Genomic DNA, 25919 nt, shown 5'->3' with positions numbered 1-25919 from the left:
TTACATGAATATTTTTATTATTAAACTTAAACTCTTAATTATTATATAATTTACTTATGCATATAGATTTGAGATATATAAAAATTAAAAAATATTTAATTTCACAATATTTTAACAATTGATTAAAAAATAAAATGTTATGTTTAATAATTTAATTATATTTGATGTATGTAACGGGTCATATAAATATAACTCAAGAGTTATAACATAAAAATAAGTAAAAAAATTAAATTTTTGAAAATGAAAATTATTTAATTAATATTTAATAAGTATAACGGGTCATATAAATGTTGCTCACGTGCGTAGCACGTGGCGAAAAACTAGTAACTATCTTATATGTGGGAAGGGGGGGGGGGGACAAGCAATTTACAACATTAGCCTCCAATAATTAAAATAATTACTAAATTTGAGAACAAATTTAATTCAAACTAAACTACTATTAAAAAAATTTAATTACCATATACTGTAAAAATTTAATTTGAGGCCAATTCTTTTATGTGAAATACAAATTTAATTCAAACTAAACTACTATTAAAAGAAAATCAGTTGCCGTATGCTATAAATTTGATGCCAATTTTTCTATAAAAGGTTACCTATTAATGGGCATTATTTCATCCCTAATTAAACTGGTGGAGGCCGGCCAAAAACAAAATCAGGTGGAGGAGACATTTGCAAAATTGTCAAATTATAAGGATGATGGTGGAGTTAAGGGCCAAAGAGGTGTGTATTTGATTTAACTTTTGATTATATTTTGAGAATTATGGCATAGATTAATTAGCTAAATTGAGGCGCACATTAATTGATAGTTCTATTGTCATTAATTACTATTTTTAATTTATTTTGCGTAGCTTGACTTGAAAGTACTTGTTTATATGTATTTATATCCTAATAATGTTCAATGTAAATTTCAAATATAATCTATTTATATAATAATTCATGGCATTATCTTTAGATTGTAGGCAAAAGTTAGTAAATAGGACTTCAATTTAAAATTAAAGAAATTACAAAAAAAATGTAAGTACTTGAAATAATTTATATACTTTTTTATAAAATAAAAAAAATGTTTCACATGTAGTAAATTATAAACTAAACTTAATAGGTAGGTTTTACTCGATAGAGGTAAAAAAAAAAGAGCTACCATCCAAGTCCAGTTTATAATTTAAATAATTTAATTATATTCAATTAAATAATGGGTCATATTAATATTATTTAATAATTTAATTAATATTTATATATAACGGGTCATATATGAATGTAACGGAAAATTACAAAAATATTTTTAATAATTAAAACATTTACAAAATTAAATACATAAGAAGTTTCATTTAAATAAAAAATAAGTCAAGTGCACATATAAATATAATAAATAAATAAAAATAAACTAAATTAAGTTCTAGATTAATATACGTTTGTATTGAAATAGCCATGCTAATTTTCTAATTCTAATAGATAATTACTACTAATTACTATGGCATAGGTGATAGGATAAGGTTGCATATTTTCCCGAATAGCGAGTGGAAAGAGATCATAATCAAGTTTTAAGGTGTTTCACAAATATAAAAACTCTTAAGAATCATTAATTTACAAAAATTTAAAAATAATTAAAAATTAAAAGTTAATATTTATATATAACGGGTCATATATGAATGTAACGGAAAATTACAAAAATATTTTTAATAATTAAAACATTTACAAAATTAATGTCACGACCCGAAATCGAGGGCCGCGACCGGCGCTAGGGAATGAGAATTTTGGTTCCGAAACCCGTAGCAAGCCTAAATTTACCTAAAACTTTTTCGCGTTTCAAAATCGTTATAATACTTAATAAAACCATTTTCGAAAAATCGGCAATATAACGCCTGTAAACTTAATAAACCACACCTGTAAAAACGCACAAACCACTCTGTATAAAATACCAATTAACCATATATTAAATCCCTGGATAATTCATTTTTTCCAAAATACATCATTTTAGCAGGTCATAATATAAACATAAATCGTCTGCTACTAGCTAGGTCATGACTACTGCAGCTCTAAGAAGAATAAGACCTCCCATGACTGAGACTTCCGAAACAACGAATGGAAGCTCGACCACATCATCGTATATTAATCCTGAAAGAAAACACTGTTGGGGGGTCAGACAACGCTGAGTGAGTTCACAATTTACTAACGGTATTATACTTAAAGATAAGGTCGCATTAACGATAAAATATACTTTACTTTATGATCAATAAATAGTTTATAATTAAACATACCTCGATAATAAACAATTAACTAAACATACTTCGATAGTAAACGATTTGATAAACATAAATAAACATAAAATATAATTTAATAGTTTCCAATATCGGATCCGTTTGAAACCCTAAACCCAAATGCTATGAACCTATAGAACATAATCAACGATAATTGATTTTCGAATCATATCGTCCGAGTGGCCGGGTCCCGAGATAATTCGACCGAGTTACCCGCTACCACGTGGCATAGTCCCGAGATAATTCAACCGAGTTACTTATGCCACTACTTAATCCCAAGTTGTGGGTCCCGAGATAATTCGACCGAGTTACCCACGAGACACAGGTCCCGAGATAGTTCGACCGAGTTACCTGGTGTCTCAATTTTCTGTTTTTGTCCTCCTTAATCCATTAATCGATCGATATTCATAATTACCCATTTCAAGATATTGACCATAGACGCCTAGACTCGTATCAATTCTGGTGATCACACAGCCTATTGACGCCCAATAGGTAGCTCGTTTCCCACGGATCACTTATTGGATTTAAATAATAATTCCACAAGACAAACAATGTATAAGCTCGTATAATAAACATACATATAGCGAAGCTATTAAAATAACAAGTACTATAATAAAATTCTCAAATTTTCTATACTAATATACATGCTTAAAGGTCTTAAAGAAATAAAGAGCGTTAACTAAATAATATATACTCTTTTCAAATAAACGATGCTATTTCAAAGGCGATCTCACGATCTAGCCATCATCAACTATAAATCGTATTATCCATTATAAAAATCAAAGTCTAGTATCAAACATTTTTCAATATATTTCAAACTCAATTTATGCGACCTTTAATAAAGTGTAATATATTTTATTCGTTTATAGCATAAAATAAACTATTAATAAAAGTCATAAATTTATTATTTAAAATATTTTAATAAAACTCTATTAATATCAATATGAGTTCTATAAACAAATATATAAGTTTAAACTAAAACATTCAATCAAATACATGTATCTATTTATAAATAAAAATAATAATACTCGAAAGTAAATCGCGAACTCACCTCGATCGCTTAATCCAAATTTCATAAAGCACAATAAAATAGCCCGTTGTTTAACCCTCCAAATTCTCTATTTCTCCAATCCAAATACCCGTACGATCTATAATACAAATAAATACTAAATTAACGTCTTAATTCGTAAACTACTTTATTTTTAAAACTTCGCGTTTATATTCAAGCGTTCAAGCTTGAATTTATTCTAAGTCCATTTCTTTTACTCTTTCCTTCTTAATGTTTAACTAGCCAATTCGGATAATATTTAACCAAGTCGTTTATTTACTACTTTAAATTTTCAAATTTTCCTAACACTTAGGCAATTGTTAATTCACTATAATACAACTTTTATTAAAATAAACTAATTTCTCTTAAATTGTATATTAAGTTCGTAGTTAATCCTAGGTTTAGCCTTTAAGCTTGATTTCCATTATACTTTAACATTTGTATTCGAACTTAGCTTAATCTATAACTCATTTAAAAATCAACTTCAAAAATTTATTTATCTAACTTTATCAATTCTATTTTCTGATTTTCATTTTATTTCAAAAAAATCAATCTTAATTTTAATTTTTTTCCAAAAACGTCCCAATAAAAGAAAATTCACGGCGGCGTACGGGTCCGGGAGCGACCAGCTGGTCTGCCCAGTGAGCAGACCAGCTGGTCTGCTCATAGCTGAGCAGACACGGGTCTGCTCAGCAAAGCAGACCGAAGTCTGCTCTGGTTGAGCAGACTGGTCAGGCCGAATGGCCTGACCGGTCTTCTTTCCGGCCACCACTCTCCGCTCCCAGCCCGACTCCAACTCCGGTTCTCCAAAAATCATAATTTAGCATCAATTAAAAATTTCCAGCAATATATAAAATCATTAATTTCAAACCAATTTGACCCAATTCACATGAATTTCATTAATTCCTTCTAATTTAGTGTTGTTATTCATAATTAAGCACTCTAACAACAAATTAAATTTCAATTCAATTAATCTCTACTAACTCCATAATCCCTAACATCTTCAACTTAACATAATAACTTAATAAATTGAAACTACTAACCTTATTTTATTGTTGCTAGAGGTAGATAATAAACAATAGAAGCTTGAATTCCCAAACCTCAAGCTTTAATGGATGGTGTAGGAAAATATTTCTTCTTGGTGAAGAAGAAGAGATGAGGCTTCTTTCTTTTTTTCCTTCTCTGGAAACTTCTTTGGTTTGTGGCTAAGGAATTATATTGCTCATTTGTTTTTAATATCACAAAAAGGGAATGGATTGGGCTTGGCTTTTATTTTATTTCATTATTAATTTTGGGCTTATAAATTGTAGTATTAATTAGGCCTATCATAATTTGGCTCTACACCATTTATTTTGGTTATTTAGAATTCCTATTAATTTATTTATTCATTAATTTATTAATTAAGTACGTCGATAAATTTCTCGGGCTAAATCCAAACTCTCATCGATTATAAATTATACGGACTACTTTTCTTAATCCAAAATATTAATTATCGCCTTTTTCCTTAAATTTATTATTTAGCCGTATAATTTATTTATCGCGCTTAAATCCCTATCTAAAAATAATATTCCAAATATTTATGGATTCTCTTAAAATAATCCAAATAATAAAATTTGCGGATATTAAATATCCACTTTAAAAATCATTTATTTTGTTTAATGGGAATTTCTCCAATTTTTCCATTAAATAACAATATGCTTATCTCGATATCCAAATACGAGATAAAATTTTAATCCAATTAATTTCATCTAATATATAGTCCAACTTTATTAAAATTAATCCTTTGTCAAAACGCCATTCTCCGCCTTGTTTACAAAAATTTCCTTATTTTAGCTCCCTTTGGCTAAAATAATATGTTTAATCCAATTAAACATTTCTCCAAAAATGCGGGGCATTACATTCTTCCCCCCTTAAAAAAAAATTCGTCCTCGAATTTTCTTATAATGCTTACCATCCAATTATTTTAATATTGGTAGTGCTCACTACTTCCGCCATCCCCTTAAGGCATAATCTCATAGGATATTTTATTCTACGATTTTCTAACTTATACTTATTTTGTATTACGTTATCCATGTATTACGTAGTTAGTTTTCCAAACTAACTAAAATTCACTTCTTCTTAATTTTGTAAACTTTAGGTTTTTAGCCCGCTTCAGGCCACAAAACCAGCATCTAAAATTTATCCAAGTTTTAATTTATCACTTGAAACTTATTCTATGCTGCACTACCTACAACTTTTATTTTGGTCCTAGGTCCAAAATAACATTTCTTGGGATCGAAAATTGATCCAGAAGTGGCTTTCCTAGATTAGCATTAGAATTGTGCTTAACCTTTAATTAATAGGCTTACTTAAGGGTAAATGTTTGCCTGCTTGCCTAAGGCAGGTCTTGTTTTTCAGGATTAATCCGAGCTTGTCGTTATCCTTTCTGACATACTCCTTCCACAAGGCATTAAGAGTAATTACAAAAAGTTTTCACGAACACGTCCAAAATTACCTCCAAAATAACCATCTTAAACACTTGTTACGCTCTTTACTTTCACATTCTAAATCCAATAAACTCCCTTAACTTTAACCAATTTCAGTGTAAAATTGCGTTCCTAACACGAACGAACTAATACTTCAATCATAAATGAATTCGCGGTACTCTAATTGTTAAAATTTTGATATAATAACTTTTATTAAGGTTAATGTATTCCAAACATGTTGATGATTTAATGGTAAACTTAAACCATTAAATGAATCACTTAAAATCGTCCAATTGTTTATTACTTCCTTTAAATGCACTCTCTGTAACTTTCTTTACAATTTCCATTTAGATTCAAATTGACCTTGACAAGCGTTAGAGGTCGGAAAGTTTGTCCAAACTACCTACCCCGAACTTTTCTTAATTTGACATGTAGTTTCTTTAGTTGAATTCTTTGAACTTAATTGAAAGTAACTACTAGTCCAAACGTAGTTATAAGTTTTGGATTATCCCACTTGATATATAACCAAAATCCATATGAAATGTTCGTAGTCACATTCACCTTCACTTCACCTTGACAATGAATAATCCATCAACATATCTTTATCAAGTGTCTGCATCCATTCTGCGGACGCCTGAACCTTATATTATAATTTCAATAATAATTTAATGTCAACAGCTAACATGTTTACGTGCTCCTCAATGCTTCTTCTTCCACTACAACTTTATACAACTACTTTAATGGTTTGTCTCTTCCTTAAAGTTTTACAACTCATATACCATATTTCCGTCTTACTTCATTGATCCGAGCACATAATTAAATAAGACTTATTATAAAACATGATTTAGCTATCCTGCAATTAGCTTTACTACTTGTGAAGTTTCCTTACTTCAATCTTTTCCATTAGGTTTGCATACCTTTGCGTCTTTCATGTAGCTTTTCTATTCATACGCCTTCATTGTTTAAAAAAAAAATTCATAATTTGTATTATTCCGTCATGAGTCATTTCTCATATCCTGTTTCAACACTTATCTTTTAATATATAAATTCGTCGAAGTTCGACGTCACGTTCCTTAACGTCTTCCGCCTTCTTTACGTTCAATCATGTACATGTGTATACATGATATCCTTATCGATGTTCTATAGTAGATGGGTATATTTCTTCTTTGATGTCAATTACCCACTTCATGACCTCTCGTATCGAATCTTATAGAGTTGAATCTATACTAGACATCTCTATATGCATTATACACCATTTTCTATCTTTCTTGCATTAAGTTATTCCCTTTCTTATCCTTATCACAAGGTTCTTATCCAGTTACATGCGTCTTTAATACGTTATATACTTTAAACATTAGTTTACTTTGATTTCTTCGTTGATCCTAATATACAAATCCTTAAATTTTATACTTAGGATCATGTGCAACATGAAACATGTGTTAACCTTTCACATGCAGCGTTCATGTTCTCCTTTATGAGTCACCGACAATCTTTATAGCTATCGTACTATAACTTTCATTCTTTGCTATTCAGATTTAAGTCTCATAACAATTTTGTTTCTTAGTTCCTTAATTAGCTTATCTAATTTCCTAACTTACTCCGTATAATACACATGTCTCGTCTCTTAATCTAATTAACCAAATACTTTACAGTATTTGTATTTATACGGAGTTCCAATTAGTACTCTTAATATACTTTAGTTTTACTAATCTTGGCGATTCCCTGATATCACTTAAAATTCGCTTCTGTAACTAGTAAGGATCGTCCCTTATCTCTATTAGCTTAGTCTTACAATTTACTTACTAGGTTCTGCTATCTTTCTTTATACATCTACTATCTTACAGCATGATGTCCTAAACACCTCATTTACAGATAAGAAAATCCTAACTCATCGCTTAACGCTTATAGATACGCCTTACTATTCTACTCCCACTATAGTTCGTTGAACTACTACCAACGTTGTATATTCAAAACACAATTCTTCATTTTGTGTTTTAATACACGTTTGTCGTGCCTTTTAGAGTTGTTTGTAACTTAACCTCGAGCATTTTACCTTCGTTACAGAGTTTCGGTCTAGGTATACTTACGTTTAATACCAATCTCTAAAAAAAATAATTCAAATATCTTTACAATTCAAAGAAAATGACCCTTTATAAAAATCACATTCAAATCCTTTAAAGATTAGCATAATTGTGCTCTAGGGTGATGACGTCTCTCATCCCCAAAGAGTTGCCACAACTTACCTTTTGTCTAGGCCAAATGAGCATGATGCATGTCCTACTAATGTATGAATTCATTTATTATTCTTTCCATTTAATGTGTATGTAGTGATGCAGTTCTATTCATGTCGTGGCAATAATGCATTTCTATCTCGGGTCTAGGCACAATTATGCTTTTAAAATCGTTTAAACAATTAACTTTAATTCATAAACTTTTAACTTTGTAAGTTCTCCAGACTTTAACTCTGTAACTTGGTAAGTTCTTCCGGCTCTTTAAATCTACACCTTTCTATCAGTCATCCTTAAACGCTTATATCGTATGCTTATCATAACATCCCCACACTATACATTACTTCCTACCTAAGCCTAGTCACCAAGTCGCATAAATACTAATTATTTAATTCGCACGCAGTATCACATGATAATCGCGGCTTATATCCTAAATAGGAAGGTTGAAACTATAGAGAACAGAAGACAACCTGCAAAAGACATGACTCGAATCCTATGTGCTGCAGTAGTTTCCTAGGTAGACTCACACAAAGCAGTGGTATCCTGGACCAACTGCTCTGATACCACATTTGTCACGACCCGAAATCGAGGGCCGCGACCGGCGCTAGGGAATGGGAATTTTGGTTCCGAAACCCGTAGCAAGCCTAAATTTACCTAAAACTTTTTCGCGTTTCAAAATCGTTATAATACTTAATAAAACCATTTTCGAAAAATCGGCAATATAACGCCTGTAAACTTAATAAACCACACCTGTAAAAACGCACAAACCACTCTGTATAAAATACCAATTAACCATATATTAAATCCCTGGATAATTCATTTTTTCCAAAATACATCATTTTAGCAGGTCATAATATAAACATAAATCGTCTGCTACTAGCTAGGTCATGACTACTGCAGCTCTAAGAAGAATAAGACCTCCCATGACTGAGACTTCCGAAACAACGAATGGAAGCTCGACCACATCATCGTATATTAATCCTGAAAGAAAACACTGTTGGGGGGTCAGACAACGCTGAGTGAGTTCACAATTTACTAACGGTATTATACTTAAAGATAAGGTCGCATTAACGATAAAATATACTTTACTTTATGATCAATAAATAGTTTATAATTAAACATACCTCGATAATAAACAATTAACTAAACATACTTCGATAGTAAACGATTTGATAAACATAAATAAACATAAAATATAATTTAATAGTTTCCAATATCGGATCCGTTTGAAACCCTAAACCCAAATGCTATGAACCTATAGAACATAATCAACGATAATTGATTTTCGAATCATATCGTCCGAGTGGCCGGGTCCCGAGATAATTCGACCGAGTTACCCGCTACCACGTGGCATAGTCCCGAGATAATTCAACCGAGTTACTTATGCCACTACTTAATCCCAAGTTGTGGGTCCCGAGATAATTCGACCGAGTTACCCACGAGACACAGGTCCCGAGATAGTTCGACCGAGTTACCTGGTGTCTCAATTTTCTGTTTTTGTCCTCCTTAATCCATTAATCGATCGATATTCATAATTACCCATTTCAAGATATTGACCATAGACGCCTAGACTCGTATCAATTCTGGTGATCACACAGCCTATTGACGCCCAATAGGTAGCTCGTTTCCCACGGATCACTTATTGGATTTAAATAATAATTCCACAAGACAAACAATGTATAAGCTCGTATAATAAACATACATATAGCGAAGCTATTAAAATAACAAGTACTATAATAAAATTCTCAAATTTTCTATACTAATATACATGCTTAAAGGTCTTAAAGAAATAAAGAGCGTTAACTAAATAATATATACTCTTTTCAAATAAACGATGCTATTTCAAAGGCGATCTCACGATCTAGCCATCATCAACTATAAATCGTATTATCCATTATAAAAATCAAAGTCTAGTATCAAACATTTTTCAATATATTTCAAACTCAATTTATGCGACCTTTAATAAAGTGTAATATATTTTATTCGTTTATAGCATAAAATAAACTATTAATAAAAGTCATAAATTTATTATTTAAAATATTTTAATAAAACTCTATTAATATCAATATGAGTTCTATAAACAAATATATAAGTTTAAACTAAAACATTCAATCAAATACATGTATCTATTTATAAATAAAAATAATAATACTCGAAAGTAAATCGCGAACTCACCTCGATCGCTTAATCCAAATTTCATAAAGCACAATAAAATAGCCCGTTGTTTAACCCTCCAAATTCTCTATTTCTCCAATCCAAATACCCGTACGATCTATAATACAAATAAATACTAAATTAACGTCTTAATTCGTAAACTACTTTATTTTTAAAACTTCGCGTTTATATTCAAGCGTTCAAGCTTGAATTTATTCTAAGTCCATTTCTTTTACTCTTTCCTTCTTAATGTTTAACTAGCCAATTCGGATAATATTTAACCAAGTCGTTTATTTACTACTTTAAATTTTCAAATTTTTCTAACACTTAGGCAATTGTTAATTCACTATAATACAACTTTTATTAAAATAAACTAATTTCTCTTAAATTGTATATTAAGTTCGTAGTTAATCCTAGGTTTAGCCTTTAAGCTTGATTTCCATTATACTTTAACATTTGTATTCGAACTTAGCTTAATCTATAACTCATTTAAAAATCAACTTCAAAAATTTATTTATCTAACTTTATCAATTCTATTTTCTGATTTTCATTTTATTTCAAAAAAATCAATCTTAATTTTAATTTTTTTCCAAAAACGTCCCAATAAAAGAAAATTCACGGCGGCGTACGGGTCCGGGAGCGACCAGCTGGTCTGCCCAGTGAGCAGACCAGCTGGTCTGCTCATAGCTGAGCAGACACGGGTCTGCTCAGCAAAGCAGACCGAAGTCTGCTCTGGTTGAGCAGACTGGTCAGGCCGAATGGCCTGACCGGTCTTCTTTCCGGCCACCACTCTCCGCTCCCAGCCCGACTCCAACTCCGGTTCTCCAAAAATCATAATTTAGCATCAATTAAAAATTTCCAGCAATATATAAAATCATTAATTTCAAACCAATTTGACCCAATTCACATGAATTTCATTAATTCCTTCTAATTTAGTGTTGTTATTCATAATTAAGCACTCTAACAACAAATTAAATTTCAATTCAATTAATCTCTACTAACTCCATAATCCCTAACATCTTCAACTTAACATAATAACTTAATAAATTGAAACTACTAACCTTATTTTATTGTTGCTAGAGGTAGATAATAAACAATAGAAGCTTGAATTCCCAAACCTCAAGCTTTAATGGATGGTGTAGGAAAATATTTCTTCTTGGTGAAGAAGAAGAGATGAGGCTTCTTTCTTTTTTTCCTTCTCTGGAAACTTCTTTGGTTTGTGGCTAAGGAATTATATTGCTCATTTGTTTTTAATATCACAAAAAGGGAATGGATTGGGCTTGGCTTTTATTTTATTTCATTATTAATTTTGGGCTTATAAATTGTAGTATTAATTAGGCCTATCATAATTTGGCTCTACACCATTTATTTTGGTTATTTAGAATTCCTATTAATTTATTTATTCATTAATTTATTAATTAAGTACGTCGATAAATTTCTCGGGCTAAATCCAAACTCTCATCGATTATAAATTATACGGACTACTTTTCTTAATCCAAAATATTAATTATCGCCTTTTTCCTTAAATTTATTATTTAGCCGTATAATTTATTTATCGCGCTTAAATCCCTATCTAAAAATAATATTCCAAATATTTATGGATTCTCTTAAAATAATCCAAATAATAAAATTTGCGGATATTAAATATCCACTTTAAAAATCATTTATTTTGTTTAATGGGAATTTCTCCAATTTTTCCATTAAATAACAATATGCTTATCTCGATATCCAAATACGAGATAAAATTTTAATCCAATTAATTTCATCTAATATATAGTCCAACTTTATTAAAATTAATCCTTTGTCAAAACGCCATTCTCCGCCTTGTTTACAAAAATTTCCTTATTTTAGCTCCCTTTGGCTAAAATAATATGTTTAATCCAATTAAACATTTCTCCAAAAATGCGGGGCATTACATTCTTCCCCCCTTAAAAAAAAATTCGTCCTCGAATTTTCTTATAATGCTTACCATCCAATTATTTTAATATTGGTAGTGCTCACTACTTCCGCCATCCCCTTAAGGCATAATCTCATAGGATATTTTATTCTACGATTTTCTAACTTATACTTATTTTGTATTACGTTATCCATGTATTACGTAGTTAGTTTTCCAAACTAACTAAAATTCACTTCTTCTTAATTTTGTAAACTTTAGGTTTTTAGCCCGCTTCAGGCCACAAAACCAGCATCTAAAATTTATCCAAGTTTTAATTTATCACTTGAAACTTATTCTATGCTGCACTACCTACAACTTTTATTTTGGTCCTAGGTCCAAAATAACATTTCTTGGGATCGAAAATTGATCCAGAAGTGGCTTTCCTAGATTAGCATTAGAATTGTGCTTAACCTTTAATTAATAGGCTTACTTAAGGGTAAATGTTTGCCTGCTTGCCTAAGGCAGGTCTTGTTTTTCAGGATTAATCCGAGCTTGTCGTTATCCTTTCTGACATACTCCTTCCACAAGGCATTAAGAGTAATTACAAAAAGTTTTCACGAACACGTCCAAAATTACCTCCAAAATAACCATCTTAAACACTTGTTACGCTCTTTACTTTCACATTCTAAATCCAATAAACTCCCTTAACTTTAACCAATTTCAGTGTAAAATTGCGTTCCTAACACGAACGAACTAATACTTCAATCATAAATGAATTCGCGGTACTCTAATTGTTAAAATTTTGATATAATAACTTTTATTAAGGTTAATGTATTCCAAACATGTTGATGATTTAATGGTAAACTTAAACCATTAAATGAATCACTTAAAATCGTCCAATTGTTTATTACTTCCTTTAAATGCACTCTCTGTAACTTTCTTTACAATTTCCATTTAGATTCAAATTGACCTTGACAAGCGTTAGAGGTCGGAAAGTTTGTCCAAACTACCTACCCCGAACTTTTCTTAATTTGACATGTAGTTTCTTTAGTTGAATTCTTTGAACTTAATTGAAAGTAACTACTAGTCCAAACGTAGTTATAAGTTTTGGATTATCCCACTTGATATATAACCAAAATCCATATGAAATGTTCGTAGTCACATTCACCTTCACTTCACCTTGACAATGAATAATCCATCAACATATCTTTATCAAGTGTCTGCATCCATTCTGCGGACGCCTGAACCTTATATTATAATTTCAATAATAATTTAATGTCAACAGCTAACATGTTTACGTGCTCCTCAATGCTTCTTCTTCCACTACAACTTTATACAACTACTTTAATGGTTTGTCTCTTCCTTAAAGTTTTACAACTCATATACCATATTTCCGTCTTACTTCATTGATCCGAGCACATAATTAAATAAGACTTATTATAAAACATGATTTAGCTATCCTGCAATTAGCTTTACTACTTGTGAAGTTTCCTTACTTCAATCTTTTCCATTAGGTTTGCATACCTTTGCGTCTTTCATGTAGCTTTTCTATTCATACGCCTTCATTGTTTAAAAAAAAAATTCATAATTTGTATTATTCCGTCATGAGTCATTTCTCATATCCTGTTTCAACACTTATCTTTTAATATATAAATTCGTCGAAGTTCGACGTCACGTTCCTTAACGTCTTCCGCCTTCTTTACGTTCAATCATGTACATGTGTATACATGATATCCTTATCGATGTTCTATAGTAGATGGGTATATTTCTTCTTTGATGTCAATTACCCACTTCATGACCTCTCGTATCGAATCTTATAGAGTTGAATCTATACTAGACATCTCTATATGCATTATACACCATTTTCTATCTTTCTTGCATTAAGTTATTCCCTTTCTTATCCTTATCACAAGGTTCTTATCCAGTTACATGCGTCTTTAATACGTTATATACTTTAAACATTAGTTTACTTTGATTTCTTCGTTGATCCTAATATACAAATCCTTAAATTTTATACTTAGGATCATGTGCAACATGAAACATGTGTTAACCTTTCACATGCAGCGTTCATGTTCTCCTTTATGAGTCACCGACAATCTTTATAGCTATCGTACTATAACTTTCATTCTTTGCTATTCAGATTTAAGTCTCATAACAATTTTGTTTCTTAGTTCCTTAATTAGCTTATCTAATTTCCTAACTTACTCCGTATAATACACATGTCTCGTCTCTTAATCTAATTAACCAAATACTTTACAGTATTTGTATTTATACGGAGTTCCAATTAGTACTCTTAATATACTTTAGTTTTACTAATCTTGGCGATTCCCTGATATCACTTAAAATTCGCTTCTGTAACTAGTAAGGATCGTCCCTTATCTCTATTAGCTTAGTCTTACAATTTACTTACTAGGTTCTGCTATCTTTCTTTATACATCTACTATCTTACAGCATGATGTCCTAAACACCTCATTTACAGATAAGAAAATCCTAACTCATCGCTTAACGCTTATAGATACGCCTTACTATTCTACTCCCACTATAGTTCGTTGAACTACTACCAACGTTGTATATTCAAAACACAATTCTTCATTTTGTGTTTTAATACACGTTTGTCGTGCCTTTTAGAGTTGTTTGTAACTTAACCTCGAGCATTTTACCTTCGTTACAGAGTTTCGGTCTAGGTATACTTACGTTTAATACCAATCTCTAAAAAAAATAATTCAAATATCTTTACAATTCAAAGAAAATGACCCTTTATAAAAATCACATTCAAATCCTTTAAAGATTAGCATAATTGTGCTCTAGGGTGATGACGTCTCTCATCCCCAAAGAGTTGCCACAACTTACCTTTTGTCTAGGCCAAATGAGCATGATGCATGTCCTACTAATGTATGAATTCATTTATTATTCTTTCCATTTAATGTGTATGTAGTGATGCAGTTCTATTCATGTCGTGGCAATAATGCATTTCTATCTCGGGTCTAGGCACAATTATGCTTTTAAAATCGTTTAAACAATTAACTTTAATTCATAAACTTTTAACTTTGTAAGTTCTCCAGACTTTAACTCTGTAACTTGGTAAGTTCTTCCGGCTCTTTAAATCTACACCTTTCTATCAGTCATCCTTAAACGCTTATATCGTATGCTTATCATAACATCCCCACACTATACATTACTTCCTACCTAAGCCTAGTCACCAAGTCGCATAAATACTAATTATTTAATTCGCACGCAGTATCACATGATAATCGCGGCTTATATCCTAAATAGGAAGGTTGAAACTATAGAGAACAGAAGACAACCTGCAAAAGACATGACTCGAATCCTATGTGCTGCAGTAGTTTCCTAGGTAGACTCACACAAAGCAGTGGTATCCTGGACCAACTGCTCTGATACCACATTTGTCACGACCCGAAATCGAGGGCCGCGACCGGCGCTAGGGAATGGGAATTTTGGTTCCGAAACCCGTAGCAAGCCTAAATTTACCTAAAACTTTTTCGCGTTTCAAAATCGTTATAATACTTAATAAAACCATTTTCGAAAAATCGGCAATATAACGCCTGTAAACTTAATAAACCACACCTGTAAAAACGCACAAACCACTCTGTATAAAATACCAATTAACCATATATTAAATCCCTGGATAATTCATTTTTTCCAAAATACATCATTTTAGCAGGTCATAATATAAACATAAATCGTCTGCTACTAGCTAGGTCTACTATCATGACTACTGCAGCTCTAAGAAGAATAAGACCTCCCATGACTGAGACTTCCGAAACAACGAATGGAAGCTCGACCACATCATCGTATATTAATCCTGAAAGAAAACACTGTTGGGGGGTCAGACAACGCTGAGTGAGTTCACAATTTACTAACGGTATTATACTTAAAGATAAGGTCGCATTAACGATAAAATATACTTTACTTTATGATCAATAAATAGTTTATAATTAAACATACCTCGATAATAAACAATTAACTAAACATACTTCGATAGTAAACGATTTGATAAACATAAATAAACATAAAATATAATTTAATAGTTTCCAATATCGGATCCGTTTGAAACCCTAAACCCAAATGCTATGAACCTATAGAACATAATCAACGATAATTGATTTTCGAATCATATCGTCCGAGTGGCCGGGTCCCGAGATAATTCGACCGAGTTACCCGCTACCACGTGGCATAGTCCCGAGATAATTCAACCGAGTTACTTATGCCACTACTTAATCCCAAGTTGTGGGTCCCGAGATAATTCGACCGAGTTACCCACGAGACACAGGTCCCGAGATAGTTCGACCGAGTTACCTGGTGTCTCAATTTTCTGTTTTTGTCCTCCTTAATCCATTAATCGATCGATATTCATAATTACCCATTTCAAGATATTGACCATAGACGCCTAGACTCGTATCAATTCTGGTGATCACACAGCCTATTGACGCCCAATAGGTAGCTCGTTTCCCACGGATCACTTATTGGATTTAAATAATAATTCCACAAGACAAACAATGTATAAGCTCGTATAATAAACATACATATAGCGAAGCTATTAAAATAACAAGTACTATAATAAAATTCTCAAATTTTCTATACTAATATACATGCTTAAAGGTCTTAAAGAAATAAAGAGCGTTAACTAAATAATATATACTCTTTTCAAATAAACGATGCTATTTCAAAGGCGATCTCACGATCTAGCCATCATCAACTATAAATCGTATTATCCATTATAAAAATCAAAGTCTAGTATCAAACATTTTTCAATATATTTCAAACTCAATTTATGCGACCTTTAATAAAGTGTAATATATTTTATTCGTTTATAGCATAAAATAAACTATTAATAAAAGTCATAAACTTATTATTTAAAATATTTTAATAAAACTCTATTAATATCAATATGAGTTCTATAAACAAATATATAAGTTTAAACTAAAACATTCAATCAAATACATGTATCTATTTATAAATAAAAATAATAATACTCGAAAGTAAATCGCGAACTCACCTCGATCGCTTAATCCAAATTTCATAAAGCACAATAAAATAGCCCGTTGTTTAACCCTCCAAATTCTCTATTTCTCCAATCCAAATACCCGTACGATCTATAATACAAATAAATACTAAATTAACGTCTTAATTCGTAAACTACTTTATTTTTAAAACTTCGCGTTTATATTCAAGCGTTCAAGCTTGAATTTATTCTAAGTCCATTTCTTTTACTCTTTCCTTCTTAATGTTTAACTAGCCAATTCGGATAATATTTAACCAAGTCGTTTATTTACTACTTTAAATTTTCAAATTTTCCTAACACTTAGGCAATTGTTAATTCACTATAATACAACTTTTATTAAAATAAACTAATTTCTCTTAAATTGTATATTAAGTTCGTAGTTAATCCTAGGTTTAGCCTTTAAGCTTGATTTCCATTATACTTTAACATTTGTATTCGAACTTAGCTTAATCTATAACTCATTTAAAAATCAACTTCAAAAATTTATTTATCTAACTTTATCAATTCTATTTTCTGATTTTCATTTTATTTCAAAAAAATCAATCTTAATTTTAATTTTTTTCCAAAAACGTCCCAATAAAAGAAAATTCACGGCGGCGTACGGGTCCGGGAGCGACCAGCTGGTCTGCCCAGTGAGCAGACCAGCTGGTCTGCTCATAGCTGAGCAGACACGGGTCTGCTCAGCAAAGCAGACCGAAGTCTGCTCTGGTTGAGCAGACCGTAGTCTGCTCAACTTGAGCAGACTGGTCAGGCCGAATGGCCTGACCGGTCTTCTTTCCGGCCACCACTCTCCGCTCCCAGCCCGACTCCAACTCCGGTTCTCCAAAAATCATAATTTAGCATCAATTAAAAATTTCCAGCAATATATAAAATCATTAATTTCAAACCAATTTGACCCAATTCACATGAATTTCATTAATTCCTTCTAATTTAGTGTTGTTATTCATAATTAAGCACTCTAACAACAAATTAAATTTCAATTCAATTAATCTCTACTAACTCCATAATCCCTAACATCTTCAACTTAACATAATAACTTAATAAATTGAAACTACTAACCTTATTTTATTGTTGCTAGAGGTAGATAATAAACAATAGAAGCTTGAATTCCCAAACCTCAAGCTTTAATGGATGGTGTAGGAAAATATTTCTTCTTGGTGAAGAAGAAGAGATGAGGCTTCTTTCTTTTTTTCCTTCTCTGGAAACTTCTTTGGTTTGTGGCTAAGGAATTATATTGCTCATTTATTTTTAATATCACAAAAAGGGAATGGATTGGGCTTGGCTTTTATTTTATTTCATTATTAATTTTGGGCTTATAAATTGTAGTATTAATTAGGCCTATCATAATTTGGCTCTACACCATTTATTTTGGTTATTTAGAATTCCTATTAATTTATTTATTCATTAATTTATTAATTAAGTACGTCGATAAATTTCTCGGGCTAAATCCAAACTCTCATCGATTATAAATTATACGGACTACTTTTCTTAATCCAAAATATTAATTATCGCCTTTTTCCTTAAATTTATTATTTAGCCGTATAATTTATTTATCGCGCTTAAATCCCTATCTAAAAATAATATTCCAAATATTTATGGATTCTCTTAAAATAATCCAAATAATAAAATTTGCGGATATTAAATATCCACTTTAAAAATTATTTATTTTGTTTAATGGGAATTTCTCCAATTTTTCCATTAAATAACAATATGCTTATCTCGATATCCAAATACGAGATAAAATTTTAATCCAATTAATTTCATCTAATATATAGTCCAACTTTATTAAAATTAATCCTTTGTCAAAACGCCATTCTCCGCCTTGTTTACAAAAATTTCCTTATTTTAGCTCCCTTTGGCTAAAATAATATGTTTAATCCAATTAAACATTTCTCCAAAAATGCGGGGCATTACATTCTTCCCCCCTTAAATTTATTATTTAGCCGTAAAATAATATGTTTAATACAATTGCTTAAATACAATATGTGAGCTAATAGGACTCTTTTTCTAAAAGAAGAAAGTTAATAGTACACTAATTTCCCACAATAATAGTTAATTATTATAGCTACACATGTAAATTTTAGATAACAAATTTTATGGAAAATACCTAATACCAATAGAAGTGCATTTTAATAATGATTCTTAATTTCTACTAACATATAAATTAATTAAGATAATAAATTATAAATAGATGTGTGATTTTTAATTTTAATATAAATTTTTGTTATATAAATACGAGCTTCTAGATTTATAATTAAAATGCAAATTCTTTGTTTTGTGGAAATTAATTTAATGATGAAAATTTTAACTTCGAATATCACAATTTAAATTTTTAACATTAAAACATATGCAAGACCAAGTTAACACCTCTTTTTTCTCTTTCTATAATTAATGACTAATACTCTTCACTTAAACTATAAAACTATAATTAATAGTGATAAAATAAAAAAAATAGCAATTATTGTCTTCTTAATCTATGTGCGAAAATGATTTGCCCCTTCTTTAATGGGACGGAGATAATATTTAATTAATTAACGGGTCATATAAATATCGCTCACGTGCGTAGCACGTGGCGAAAAACTAGTACTATATATAAAAGCACGGATGGGGGGGGACAGACAAATTTACAGAATAATCTTTTCTAATTTATATTAAATTAAGGTTTTATAGTCATTAGCTATTTAATTAATTATTAAAAATATACTCTAATTAGAATCATAATTAAAATCAAATTGAACTATATAAATTTTATCCACCGCAAACTATAAATGTTTAATAACTTCAAAATTCTAACATAAATGCTTCACTATTCGCACAAGACAATATTAGGTTTCGGCTGGCTCTTTTCATGGCTAATAATTTTCCTTATATTTTACTATTGTCTAACATTAATTCATCTTGATAAGGCATACAGCTGTATTATGTGTAATTTACTTTTGTTCATGATCACGCCCTAAACCGTAGCAGTGGAATATTACTATTTAGGGAAAAAAATTAGAATAATTCATATCAAAATTTAACTATTTTCTTAGTAAAGAAGTAGCTGACGCATGTCGTTTTGGCCTTCATTAACTTAACAAAATTTAAATAATTGTAATTGTTTTGTCCTGTTTAAGCTCCTTCGCCAAACTTAAAGAAATAGTTGAGAATTAATTATACTCAACAAGCCCCATTACCACACCATCAACCAATCAATTCTTTTCTTAATTTTCTTATTAAACTCTTAATTAATTTCATTAATTTTTTCACTCAATCTATCAATTTTTCATATATTCACTAAACTTTTCATCTAATTCATATGACCTAATTGTCACAATTTCTAACCTAATTTTCAATATAATTTCTCTAATTTCAAATTCTCCTCCAAAATCAAACAATTTTCAGTTTTGAGTAAGTATTTTCCTTTTTAAATTTTATTCATATAATTAATTTCATTTGTAATATTGAGGGAATAATTACAATAATTTAATTTCTTAGATTTTTGAATTTAATTTATTGATGAAAAAAATAAAAAAATTGGATATATTACAATAAGTATTTCTAATTATTGTCATTTATTTTATTTTATCAAAACTAATATAGGAGTCTACTCTAATATTTACTATTTGCTTTTTAAAAAATCTATACATCATTTAAATATGGCTTAACTGCACAAAAAATCACCAACTTTCGCGTGTTTTTAGTATTTAATACGAATTTTTAATTTTGGCGTAAAAATACATGAAGTATCAAATTTTTGCATATAAGACCAATCTTGCATTTTTTTTCAAAAAATGATGTAGTTTTAAGGCAAAAACGGTGCCGTTTTAGAGGGAAACGATGTCGTTTTATGCCTAAAATGATGTTCGTGTTATTATTGCAAAAATCAGATAGTTCGTGTATTTTTATACCAAAATTAAAAGTTCGTGTTAAATACCAAAAACACGCGAAAGTTAGTGATTTTTTGTGCATTTAAGCCTTTAAATATTTATTATTATTATTATTATTGTTTATAATATAAATATTTATTATTAATTACATGTTCTTTAGCTCGGGCTGGAAAAAATTTATGGTTCTGCCACTAGTTATAATAAATTACAAATAAAAATTATTGACGTCGATCAATTTTAAAAATTAATAAATAAAAGTATTATATATATTCAAAATGAAAATTTAAACTAATTTAATATTGATTATAGGTAGTAAGATTGATATAATTACAATGAGTTTAACTAATATATAAATTGTCGAGTCACGTTACGAGCCACGTGCGTAGCACGTAATGCAAAACTAGTTTGTTAAAATATGCTTATTTGAGGCATTGAAGTATAAATAAAAACACTTAAAAAATTGAGAAATCTTTGCATTAAAAAATAATATGAGGTATAAATGAAAAAAGACTCATTTTAGAGATTTGTGTAAAAGCCCTAAATAGTTTAAAAGATATTTTTCCTTTCACTTTTAGCCTTTAATATCACTTTTATGGTTAAACCTGTTATTAGATTCTTAAACTATGCGTTTTTTCATTAGCTGGTCTTGAAACTAAATTTTGTTTTTTTATAGGAGCCTTCAGTTCCATTAGAAATTTTATTAGTTATGTGGCATTTTTTTCAAATAACTCGCCATTTTTATAGTGTGAATGATCTTAACGAAAGAACTTAAAGATATATTTTTTATAAATTTGTAATATAAGAAGATAAATTTGGTTGAGAGACCGGTTACTCAAAAACCGCATAGTTTAAAGATCTAATAATGAGATTTATCTTTTTTTTTCATCTGTATGTCAATCACAGCTATCAACATATTGATGAATGTTAAATTGAGAATATTATGTGTTAGCATTCTATAAAAAGTAGGCCTAATGTCTTAAAAAACCCCGACCTTGTAGCCCCTTTTCAATCATACCCTGACGTTAAAAATTTGTCAATTTTACCCTATTTTGTATTTTTGTGTTTCAATTGTACCCTGAAAAATTAAATTAACGTCTTTTGCGTTTGGAAATTTGTTTAAAACATTCTCCATGTCTCGCATATATTAACTGTATATTTTTAAAATATATTTAAATTTAGTTAAATTAATTAAGAATTTAAATTAGTGTTAATTTGATTATGGTTTTTAGTTAATTATTAAAAATAAAGGACTTATTTGTACTTTTTGAATAAAAAAGAATTTAATTTCATGTTTAGACTTAATTAATTGAATGATTTCATCATTTAAGTAAAAAAATTAACAAAAATTAAAATATTGGGGTACAATTGAAAACGGAAAATTTAAAAGTGGGTAAAATTGACAAATTTTCAACGTCGGGGTAGAATTGAAAAAAAGTTTAAAGGTGAGAGGTTTTTGAGTGATTAGGCCTAAAAAGTAACTTTTCTATACCTCATATTAAGGGTTAATTCTAAATTAATATACAAATTTTATTCTAATTTACAATTACATCACAAACTTTAAAATTTAGCAAATTGGTACACTATTTTTTTTGATAAATTAGTATAGTAAAATTAGAAAAATACTAATGTGGGCATTATAATATACAGCCACGTGTTGTTGTATGACTGGTCGGTGTACTAATTTTCCACACAACTGAAAGTTGGTGTTTCAATTTGTCAAGTTTTAAAATTCGTATTGTAATTGCAAATCAAGTAAAGTTCGTTATATATTAATTTGCAATTAGTTCTTATATTAAACCACACATCTACTTAAAATATATTTTTAAAAAAGACATTAATTGAGGAGAGAAAAAACTTTGAGTTAAAATATTCTATAAATAATTTTTATTTTCTAATTAGATCGGGACACCTAAAAACAATTATGCCATATTGTATGTATATAAATTTATTTATTAAGAAAATTTCTTTAATAGTTATTCCAAAAAGATAATTTATATGTCTATATAGTTGAAATGACTATCAGAACATTCTCGCAAATTATCAATTTGTATGAACTATTTATCAAAACTATTATTATTGTAAAAATTATTATTAATGAAGCATTATCATGGATTTACAATTTATATGAGTTTTTGTGAGAACCATTTTCCTTGTAAGTTTTTTTTTTTTTTGAGAATAATGAAAATTTCATTAATAGAGAAATAAGAATACAACTTGATCAAATATTGAATATATCAATACATTCAAGAGGTACAATAATAGAACATCAGTAAAATAACAAAAAATCATATCTAATTTCTTCAATCGCATTGACGGAGTTCTTTGAATGTGCAACTCGGCGATCCGTCCGCTCCACTCGAAGGTTATTTTAAACCACAAATCGACTCTTTGGTCTTTGAATGAGTCTGATTGAGAGAATATTAGAAATAAGATTTCTACTGATAGCACTTCAGATCTACGTTCCGTAGATAATTCCATCAAGGAAATAGCAAAACCCATAAAAGGTAAGAGTCAGAACTCCACTAAGGAAGACAAAACATCCACAAAGGAAGAAAGAAAAAACCAACAGATCTCAGATCTGCGATTATTGACGTAAAATAAACTAAATACGAGATTTAAAGAGAAAACGAGAAGGTAGGGAGGTGATTTTGAACCAAACAATGGCCAAAATCACCTCCCTCTTGTTGCGGCTAGGGTTTCTGAAAAGAAAGAGAGAGTTTAAAGTATTCCAATTTTATAACTAAATATTCTCGATTGAAAAAATTAAAAAGTACAGTTTTTTTTTCCTTGTAAGTTTTCAACTTATATAAACTATATATTCAATGTTATTTAAATTTTACTTCTTAATTATAGGAGTTATTATTAAAAAATATTTTGTTTAATTTTCAATTTATATAACGTCGTTAATTTTTTTTCTTTAATTATGAAATTTATTATTTTAAAAATATTGAAAAATTATAATGAATTTTCAACTTATATGGATGTTATTAGACGAAATTTTCTACGGTACACTATTTTATATTTTATTTTCAACTTTACGTTATTTTTAAACATATTTACAGGTCGTACCTTTTTTATACCAAAATACTTTCTTCTTTTTTTATTTTAAAAACACATTTTTTTCACTTTTTAATGAGTTATGCTTTTTTTATATACTTTTTTCTAGTATTGTTTTATCGTGTTTTTAGTGTAATCATGGTGTTTTTATAGTGTATATATGATGTGTTTTTAAGTAACTATAGTGTTTTTATAGTGTATCTATGGTGTGTATATAGTGTATGCCCTAAAACACTGCAAATACACCATAAACATTGCAAATACACTATAGATACACTAGAAAAACGTACACTCAAAATACACCAGAAAACATACATATACCAGAAAAATATCAGAAATACACTATAACGTAAATACACTATAAAAATACTGCAAACACACCATAAATCAATTTGTTGTTTATAAAATTAGTAGCATCAAAATAAAAGAAAAAAAATCCATGAACAAGAGAAAATAATTATATGAACAATAGAAGAATTTTATAAAAAAATAATAGATCTACGATAGTCTATTTACAAGCAATCTAAATTATCATAAAAATCCTTAAAAAAATTACAAAAAGTCTAAAAGCGATATCGATGAATTTATCGGAAAAACGCGCAGACGAGAAAATCAATGAAAGAATCGCGACAATGAGAAATCCACCGAAAAATGCAACAACAAGAAATCCATCGGAAAACGCGCCACGGCAAAATGAAAGAAAGTGATGTGTGGTGGAAATAGACGGAAAAAAAATTGAGAGAAATAAACGAATGGAAAAAAGGAAGAAAAAAAGAAAAACAATTAAGAGAAGAAAAAGTAGAGAAAGAGAGATGTCCAGCGGATGTGTGTAAAAATGACCGAAAATGAACTGTAACCTTTTAATATAGTAGGATGTTTTTGTAAATATATTTGTTAAAAAGATAACAGCGGATATATTAAAAAGTTGATAGGAAAAATATAAATAAATTTCGAAATTAGATACTTTATAAATATTCCCATGTTATTAACACATTATATCCATTCTAAATTAATAGACAAATTAGAAAAGATACAAGCATTAACATTTTTAATTTATTTAAAGGAAATTAATTAATTTATGAGGAAATTTCCTACACTACACTACTTTCTATTTTATTTACAATTTTACATTATCTTTTTTGTCTTTATTTTTCTAAATTTTTTTACAAAAAATACCTTTTTTCACTTTTTAATGATTTTTTTATATAGATTTTTTGTGTGTTTTTTTATTTTTTTATCGTATTTTTAGTGTAACTACGGTGTATTATAGTGTGTATCTATTGTGTTTTTTTAGTGTAACTGTGGTGTTTTTATAGTGTAACAAAGTGTATATATAGTGTATCTATAGTGTTTTTTAGTGTTTTTATGATGACCATAAAAACACTGCAAATACAGCATAAACACTACAAATGCACCATGGATATAGTAGAAAAACGGCAGAAATACACCAAAAAAATATAGATACTTCGAAAAACACCAAAAACATACTATAAATACACCAAAAATACACTATAACGTAAATACTTTATAAAAACACTGCAAATACACTATAAATCAATTTGTTATTTACAAAATCAGTAGCATTAAAATAAATAAACAAATCTATAAATAATTAGAAAAAAATAATTATATGAATAATAGAGTAATTTTATAAACAAAAAAAATCCTCTTATAATTAATGAAGAGATATATCATGATTAATTATTTAAGTAATAAATAATTATTTATAATTTGAAATTTGATAATAAAAATGTATCAAGTTGAAATAGACAAAGTAAAATAAACAATCATGAATGTAAAATATGTCTCACCTTTTTATTTACCAAATATAAAACAATCATTCTTACATGTGATTGGTGTAACAACTCTCATATAGACAAAGAAAAACACAAAAATAGCAATAAAATTTCTGCAAAAATACATCACAATCATAAATATTAACTA

General features: G+C 29.2%; 1 long non-coding RNA gene across 1 annotated transcript; it reads right to left on the bottom strand.

Moving 5' to 3' along the window:
- Positions 1 to 1904: 1904 nt before the first annotated feature.
- Positions 1905 to 18283, bottom strand: LOC126653935 (uncharacterized). The gene is made up of 7 exons (XR_008791047.1): positions 18109 to 18283; positions 17044 to 17140; positions 11212 to 15862; positions 10172 to 10268; positions 4347 to 8990; positions 3307 to 3403; positions 1905 to 2125 (listed from the first exon to the last, which is right to left on the bottom strand). It is a non-coding gene; the product is annotated as an uncharacterized LOC126653935 (long non-coding RNA).
- Positions 18284 to 25919: the final 7636 nt, after the last annotated feature.

This window comes from Mercurialis annua, linkage group LG6, assembly GCF_937616625.2.
Source record: "Mercurialis annua linkage group LG6, ddMerAnnu1.2, whole genome shotgun sequence".
NCBI classification, from domain to species: Eukaryota; Viridiplantae; Streptophyta; class Magnoliopsida; order Malpighiales; family Euphorbiaceae; genus Mercurialis; species Mercurialis annua.
The sequence above is the reverse complement of the archived record's forward strand: the minus strand, read 5'-3'. Positions and strand labels throughout refer to the sequence as shown.